We start from the raw sequence: 9,436 nt of genomic DNA, 5'->3' as shown, positions 1-9,436 counted from the left end.
TTGAGTGCTGCCAAGCCAGTATGAGCTTATTTTTGTACTATGAAGATGCGAAAAAAGTTTATACACTTCCTGTGTTTGCATCACCATTTCCCATACAACATTCCTTGCTATTGCTCCCTGCTACATTCTACATGCTATCATGAAAGCAGCAGACAACCACTTTATGGCAAGTATAGGGGAACCTTTATCAACTGTCCAGGCAATGTCTTACAAGTGTCAAAATAGGTTAACCACTGGATAAACCTAAGACCGAAAAACAGTCTTACCATGAAGTGGAGTAGCTTTGCAAACCCTACACACTGTATCTCATTTGTTATCACTGTTCCTTGTCAGATATCAAGTGAGAAGAAGTTAACCGTGTCATTTGACTTTATGTGTGCTATATGCTATGTTCTTGTCAGAGCCCTCTTTATTGAAGCTGCTCTTTATTTTAGTATAAGTGCCAAAAGCCAAAGAAAAAGCAAAAGGTTCTTAAAAACAGTTGTATAAGATAAGCTGAAGTGTCATACAGTACAATGTTTGTAATAATATACAGATACCTATGTCAGAAATTAGTAAACAGAAACAATTTGTTAAAGATCCTCTACTGGATATGACATGAGAGCTGTGCTGTTTTTAAGGATTTACTGCAAAAACTAATCATGGATTATCCATATGACAAAGAAGCTCTGCTGTTTTTAAGGAGTCACTGCAAAAACATTAGTCAACCATTCTCTATATGACAGGAGCACTCTGCTGTTTTGAAGGTCCTACTGCAACAACATCAGTCAATGATTCTCTGTATGACAGGAACACTGGTTTTAAGGATTTACTGCAAAAACGAATCAGATTCTCCATATGACAAAAAAGCTCTGCTGTTTTTAAGGACTTACTGCAACAACATTAGCAAATGCTTCTCTATATAACAGGAACACGCTGCTGTTTTTAAGGATTTACTGCAAAAACAAATCAGAGAAAAAAGCTCTGCTGTTTTTAAGGATCTGCTGCAATAACAGTCAAGCATTTGCTATATGAAAAAAGCACTCAGCTGTTTTTAAGAATTCACTCCAAAAACTCTAATCAAAGCTTTTCTGTACAACAGCAGTGCTCTGGCGATTGTAGGAATCTGCTACAAAAATGTTCCCATCGCTCACAAGTTTCGAACTAAATTGGAGGGCCAATCTGATGCCATTTGTGGGCCGGATTTAGCCAGCTGGCCGCCAGTTGAGTAGCCATGGTCTAGACAATTACATTCTAATAGACAATACATACATTTCAGGATAGAGACATGCTTCATGCTGTGGTTGCAGTCACTGCATCAATAGTCACCCCCTCGTTCTCCCATCCTAACACACTCTACATTCCCCCTGAGCCAGAGGCGCCGGGACTAGCCCCGGTGCCATGTATCCTAATCACATAAGCACACAGACTAATCCCGAGGACAGCTGGGGAATCTTTTACGGCACAGTTGAGGCATGGAGTTGGACGTCGACTTCGTTGGCCATCTCTGTAAACCCCCCTCGCTTTCATCAAAAAGCCCTGCGCCCCCTCTAACAGTACAACTTATTTTCCTGCCACCCGCAGACAGACATACTGTAAATGTGCTGTTGCGTGTAGGTCAGCGCAGCTGCTGATAGAAACTTCCCGGTCATCGTCCAGTCGGTGCCAGTACAACTGTCCTTGATGTGCTGTTTTAGCATCAACATTTTGGGAGGATTTATCCCCATAATTAAAAAGTCGTTCATCACTGATGCATAAAGCGGGTGCTGATAGAAGTGTCACTTTGACAATTGTTGATGGCAGGTCACCGTGACATAGCTGTGGTATTAAATAGCCATTAAAGTGATCCCCAAAGTACACACTGTCCAAGTTAATTGATATACCGAGCGGTGAATGTCCATTAAATACATCCGACTGATGATTTATCTTCTTCAAGACACCTACTGCAGTGTCCGAGCTCTGTTCAACAGGTTAAAGCATCCATCTCCATGGAGGTTCTGATGAATAATGGTGTCATAGGAGGAAGTTCCTCATGAATGACATGTTTCTAACCATGCACCTCTGTCCACATTGATTCCTGCTCATCCCACACACTGACCCCCCCCAGCCTTCTCCTAATGCAAAAAACACATGCTCCGCTATTATTTATAGAATCCTTTTTGTTTGTTTGTTGTGTTTAAACTCCCCTCATACCGTTCATGAGCAGTACTGAGTGAGCTCTTCATCAGTTGGAAGGGAGCATTTTGAAAAATGAGCTTTGTCATGCGAGGCAGACATTTTTATTACACTGAGCGAGTGTTGAAAACCTCCTGCGCCAGTTATCGTTATCCATCCCTGACGTGCAAAAGAGGCCTTGAAGGCACGGCCCCTTGTCTCAAGACACTTAAGATTTAGTACACCCATCTGGTTTTTCATAATCAAAGTCTTTGAACAGCACTATAAACATTATTAGATCATACATTATCACCAAGTATTTGCAGTTGAACTTCACAGTGTGTTCAATGAAAGTGGTTGAATTCCAAGTTCGAAACAGATTTTCCCGTAGGAAATAATGTCAAGGGAATTAATTTGTTCCCTGTTCACCCATCCATCCATCCATCTATTTTCTATGCCACCTATCCTCATTAGGGTCGCGGAACACCCTGTGGTCGCCAACCAATCGCAGGGCACATATACCTGTAGGCAAACACCCCCTCACACAGTAACATTCATACCTATGGACAATTTAGAGTCACCAATTAAGCTAACATGTATGCATGTTTTTGGAATGTGGGAGGAAACCGGAGTACCCGGAGAAAAACATGCAAAACTCCACACGGAGAGTTCAAACATCATAACAGTATGTATTAATAGTACAGTGGAACCTAGGTTAGTGTCATGAATTCTTTCCAGAAGGTCCGACTTTAACCGAAATGGACTTGAAACCAAATAAAATTTTCCTATAAGAAATAATGTAAATCCAATTAATCCATCCCAGAAAGCCAAAAATGTTAACACAAAACCCTTTTTTTTATATAGTTTTACAGTTATACTTGTTTATGCAGAAAACAATTTGACATGCATATAAATGCATGTAAATGATAACTGAAAGGGATAAATGAACATTTAAGGTCACTTTTACCTTTAGTGAAGACGTAATTCTTGACGTGACTGAAAACAGGAAGGTAGTGATGGTGGTTGAGCTCGCTTCCAGATCGTGTCTTCGGGAACAGTTACGTTTTCAATGAACAAACCTTAAATGTTCATTTATCCCTTTCATTCGCCATTTATATGTACTAATATGCATTTCAAATAGTTTTCAGCATGTATAACTATAGTTGTAAAACTATAAAAACAAGTTTGATAGTCAACAGCTGATGACATCATAGACGCCGACGTAACACTTCCGGTTCCGGTTGCCATCTTGTTAAGCTAGCTAATAGGATGATAACAAGGAAAGATGTTTTGCGATTAAAAAAAAGAAGAAGATTAACACACTTGGACTCACGCAGTGTATTAACACAACATATTGTATGCTACGCTAATCAGAGAATGCACTGAGAGTTGTGGTGCAAACGTTAACCGAAAAATACGCTAACCAGGTCGGACGCTAACCGAGGTTCCACTGTATTAACTTTACAGGCGATGTTTTAAGCAACATTTTAGCACTCATAACTGTCATACAACTCTAAAAACTAACTCCATATTAAGCAATGTACAATAAAACTAAGTAAAACGTTTCATTATTTGAAGAAGCCTGACAGAATGAAACAACATAATAAACAGCTTTAGTATTTTTACAGGCAATCTTTAAGTAACATTTTAACCCTCGTAGCTGTCATACAAGTGAAAGGTCAAGTTAACCAAAGTACGATACCACAAATATAAGGTAAAGCTACTCACCATTTGAATAAGCTTTGGATCTTTTTTGTTATTTCCCTGCTAGTCATTAGCCTTTATGCATTCAGCTGCTATTTCTGTTAATATTATTTATTTATGTTGGTAAAATAAATTCATTTGAAGATTAAATCAATATTATGTGTTTGAAAGTTGATATTGTACTGAGTAGCCAGTCACTTTCCTATGTCGGAGTAAATTCCATTTCTATGGTTATCTTCTCTTTATTTACTTTTCATGGATTTTTAATCTGTTTTTGTTCTTCCAGGTACCGAACAACAATCAAAAATACAGCCATAAACATGGAAAGCTTTCGGGCAGGGCACAGGAAGGAGGTGAGGAAGTGACATACCCATCACATCCCTCGCAGAATTTCCTGAGGAAAACTTTTACTTCTTTCCCATGTGTATACAGTATATATATACACTGCTCAAAAAAATTAGAGGAACACTTCGAAAACACATCAGATCTAAACTGGGGGAAAAATGATGTTGAATATCTTTCCTGATAATAAGTGGGTGATGTATTAGTAACAAAATGATGCCACATAATTTGATAGAAATGAAAATGATCACCCTATAGAGGGGGGAAATCAAAGACACCCCAAAAATGAAAGTGAAAAAATGATGCAGCACACTGGTCCATTTTGCCAAAATGTCATTGTAGCAACTCAAAATGATTCTCAATAGTTTGTGTGGCCCCCACGTGCTTGTACGCATGCCTGACAACGTCGGGGCATGCTCCTAATGAGACTACGCATGGTGTCCTGGGGGATCTCCTTCCAGATCTGGACCAGGGCATCACTGCAGTACCTGGACGCATGAAGGAGATTCCAGGAGACAGGTAGTTACTCCAGGAGAGCTGGTCAGGGCCGTAGAAGGTCCTTCAACCCTCAGCAGGATCGGTATCAGCTCCTTTGTGCAAGGAGGAACAGGATGAGAACTGCCAGAGCCCTACAAATGACCTCCAGCAGGCCACTGGTGTGAATGTTTCTGACCAAACAAATAGAAACAGGCTCCATGAGGGTGGCCTGAGGGCCCGACGTCCTGTAGTGGGCCCTGTGCTCACTGCCCAGCACCGTAGAGCTCGATTGGCATTTGACCGGTTTGGTGGTGGGTCAGTGATGGTCTGGGGAGGCATATCCCTGGAAGGACGCACAGACCTCTACAGGTTAGATAATGGCACCCTGACTGCTATTAGGTATCTGGATGAAATCCTTGGACCCATTGTCAGAACCTACGCTGGTGCAGTGGGACCTGGGTTCCTCCTGGTCCACAACAATGCCCGATGTCATGTGGCTAGTGTATGCAGGTAGTTCCTGGAGGATGAAGGAATCGATACCATTGACTGGCCCCCACGTTCACCTGACCTAAACCCAATAGAACACCTCTGGGACATTATGTTTAGGTCCATCCGGCGCCGCCAGGTTGCTCCTCAGACTGTCCAGGAGCTCATTGATGCCAGATCTGGGAGGAGATCCCCCAGGACACCATCCGTAGTCTCATTAGGAGCATGCCGTGACGTTGTCAGGCATGCGTACAAGCACGTGGGGGCCACACAAACTATTGAGAATCATTTTGAGTTGCTACAATGACATTTTGGCCAAATGGACCAGTGTGCTGCATCATTTTTTCACTTTCATTTTTGGGGTGTCTTTGATTTCCCCCCTCTATTGGGTGATCATTTTCATTTCTATCAAATTATGTGGCATCATTTTGTTACTAATACATCACCCACTTATTATCAGGAAAGATATTCAAGATCATTTTTCCCCCAGTTTAGATCTGATGTGTTTTCGAAGTGTTCCTCTAATTCCTCTCGTGAGTTTTCTGAATCGCCACCATCTTGGCTGTGATGTCATGTCGAGGAGACTTTCCGGCAACCAGACTCAACAAAACGCAACCACGGACCCACAGTAAAGCAAAAAAAGAAAAATAGTCACAACAATAACACAATAACATTCACTGATATTGTGTTGTGAGTAGGCTATAACACAAGCAAAAAATTGTGCATAACAGGTATGTTTTTTGACTGGCAGTTATTGACACTGACAGACTGGCTGCAAGATAAAAGACCAGTAGCATGAAAACCCTTATTACTATTCTAAGATTGACAAATATATCTAGTCGAAAAAAATGTGAATGTACTTACTGTCACCTTGGCATGCTTTTCCACGATCGTCTTCTCGGTTTTTGCCTTTTTTTAATTTCCATTTGCGTCAGTACTTGTCGTTTCCCCGGTCTGGCTCGAAGAAAGATAGTCGGGACAGCTGATGGTAGAAGCACTCTCTGGTAATAGACATTCAGTCGCAAACCTTCCTGTATTTGAGGCGCAGTATCAAAACAGCTCTCCTTGAAATGTGTCGAACACAATACCAAAGAATCTGAAGCGCCGAATGATGTCTTTTGGAAATGTCAACAGACTTACTTCATCTGCTCGAATATTCGAGCAAAGCATGCCACACAACGAGCGCATATAATATCAAAAATATATAGCATGTATAACAACAACAGAAAACAATGTATTCCAAGGTTAGTTCCAGGAGGGACGGTTCTCGAGGAAACGTCACATCCTCCTATTTCTCCAGTGTTCTTCTGGAAACCGGTTTTAGTGACGAAAAGTGTAAAAAAGGTAACTGTCGATATTTGAGCACACATTTCACATGGGAAATATGCCTTTCAATGTTATTTTTCATAGCAACAATAACAAGATTAGCATGTGTTTTGGTGTCATGAACATTTTAAGTAAGCAAAAGTGCTAGCATCATGCTAACTACTCTGAACCTATCGATATGGCAAATACACTACTTGCAAAAGGTTATGGCTTTCAGGATGAACTTCAAATACACTATAACTTTCACAGGTGGCCTTAATTTGACCTTGTCTGAACTTTTGAACGCACATGTCAAACTGTTTAATGTTTCATTACTCTTTGCACAACTTGTTCTCTAAAAATTGGTGAATTTTTAAAAACATTTTCAAATGAAGGTATACACTATATGCCTTTCCGTGACTCCACCAGTCTCTCTGTATCTCCGTTACAATCTACTTGTGGCGCTTCACTCTAAGCTCAGAGGCCACTTCCATCTGAGAACATCCAATTTGAAGCCTTGCGATGGTGAGGTACTGTTGATCAATTGTTTCGGGGTCATCTTGGTCTCATAATGTCAAAATGTGAAGAGCATGATGAAGAAGATTGTTTAGTGAGGGGGCGATGTTTGAACCGCATTGAAGATGGGGAAGACTGTATTTCAGATACGTAATTCAACATGTATGTGGCTAGCAACATGCTACACTTTTTCAGCTTGCCAGCTGGTAGAGTTAGTTTATCCGTAATCAGAATAATAAAGATGAAAGCTGCATCTCTGTGTGTAGCTTGAGACGTCTGTTCACCACTTAACCTTTGCCTCGGGCCAGCAGCAACAACGAATCAGGAGGGGAGCTTAATGTCAGCTGACAAATGTCATATGACATCTACAAAGTCACGTTTATGACCCAAACTACCTTCGCGGTAGTTCACGATCGACATAATGGGCACCCCCGGGGCTTCAGTGTATGATGAATACCTCTAGTAAAATGAATGGCACTATATTGTTTTATCATTTGCGCTAATGAATATGACAAAACTTACAAGTGAGGTGACTTATTTGCGAGATTTTTGGAACTAATACATTTTCCTGATCTTTAGCCCTACACTAACTAATGCTAATGCTATTAAATCTCTATTTTCTGGCTCATTTATTTTGCTACAACTTAAAGTGATTTGTCAAAATGCTAAACGATGCTGTTCACAGTTGCACATTTGATATACAAAGATATACAGTGTACAGTTATCATTGAACGTAGAAGTAAGGACACCGCAGCAGAGCAACACAGCGCACATACATCTTGTCTAATGAGGTGACGCTAAAATAACAACATCTAGTCACTTTTCGTAAAACTATCTCACGACCAGGAGGAAGGCAGCGCTGATTTAGGGTCGTTAGAAACAAGTACAGAGATTCCTGCATTTTTTTATTCTGTGTGTGTGCGCGCGCGTGTGTGTGTGTGTGCACCCACTTCCTTCATGGTAACAGCTGTCAAAACGTTGTCGGATTATAGTACACCGCAAAGTTACAGCTCGTATTAGAGCCTGGTAGAAGGCAGGAAGCTAGGAGGAGTCCAGAGTCTCTCCGAGGAAGAGTAGCCAACACTAGAGAGCTGCTAATTTAGCTACACGTGTCAGGGATTTGCTATTCCGGTATTAGAACAGATATCCAATAATTGTGTTTTGCTTTCAAAGCTCAGTGTTAAATTCCTCTACGCTTGGTTGTCCACTGGGGCTTTAGGGCTAGTATGATGAAGTTTGTTAGGAGAGAAAACTCCCCCGAAATCTCCCCTCGCCCGCCCGAGGGAACATTGAAATTAATAATAGCAGTGCAGCGGGGTAATTCCCCCAGCACGTAATGTATGTCTGAACAGTGTAAACCCAAATCTGAGTCATGAGTTGCATTTCACGGTGACTTTGTTTGACACTGAGGTCAAAACTCTGGCAGTGCCGCCGTAGAGCGTACGGTGCGGTATGCAGCGTGCTATAATGGAGGTCTCCATAATGAGTTTGCACTAACTCTAGACAAGAACGTCAAAGCAACGTCATAGTGATGCTGCGTCCTGCAGACTCCAACAATCGTGAAAATTCAACAATGTGTCTAACATGTTCCATTTTGCAAAATCCCAGCTTTGAGATATTATAACATTACTCGAGCTGTCAAATAATGAATTTTTTAAAATCAGATTAATCACGGTAACCAAATGAACTGCCATAAATTCCGGTGTATAAGCCACACCCACAAAATTTTGAAGAAAACAACAGATATGTACATGTATTATCCACACCCATGTATCCATGTCACCAGAGGATCCCAGAACCCAGAGGGAGGCTGACGTCATTACAGCCCCAATGAATGTGCTGCTCAGGTGCGTTATGGGAAAACTATAAAAGAGTTGGGGTTTTTTGTTGTTATTTTACTCATTTTGGTACATGTTTGTATATTTCTCAGGTATAGCTTTTGAGTGTTAAGTTGCTGTGTGATGAGTTTAGTGTTATTTGTAAGACGACACCGTGAGTCAGACAATTATATTGTTATTCTGTTATATATACTGACCTCCTGCAATTTCCAATGGGTAGAAAAACTCGTTGAGAGTACACTGATAGCTTGTGATGATGGATGATGGCTCCTGTGAAAGAAAGAGCTACCGCTTCCTCAATGACTCTCGAGCAGCACAGTATTTAAACAATTAGTAGTAGTTCTGAAGTAAAGGAGATGTCACAAGATTAGAACTTAGCTGCACTGCTGTATAAGCCCCAGAGTTCAAAGTTTAAGAAAAAAGTAGTGCGTATACACTGGAATTTGTGTTAATCATGATTAATCACCACTTGCAGCATGTGTGAGAAATGCCTATTTTTACTGTATTCTATTTAAAAAACGATAAATGGCAAGACATGATTATATATCTTTGTATGTATTAACAGCTCCACATGAACTGAAAATCTAAACCAAGCTAAAAGATAGAACACATGTCGAAACATCTATTTACTTAGT

The sequence above is a fragment of the Dunckerocampus dactyliophorus genome, chromosome 2, assembly GCF_027744805.1.
Source record: "Dunckerocampus dactyliophorus isolate RoL2022-P2 chromosome 2, RoL_Ddac_1.1, whole genome shotgun sequence".
NCBI classification, from domain to species: domain Eukaryota; kingdom Metazoa; phylum Chordata; class Actinopteri; order Syngnathiformes; family Syngnathidae; genus Dunckerocampus; species Dunckerocampus dactyliophorus.
Note: the sequence above shows the minus strand (reverse complement) of the source record.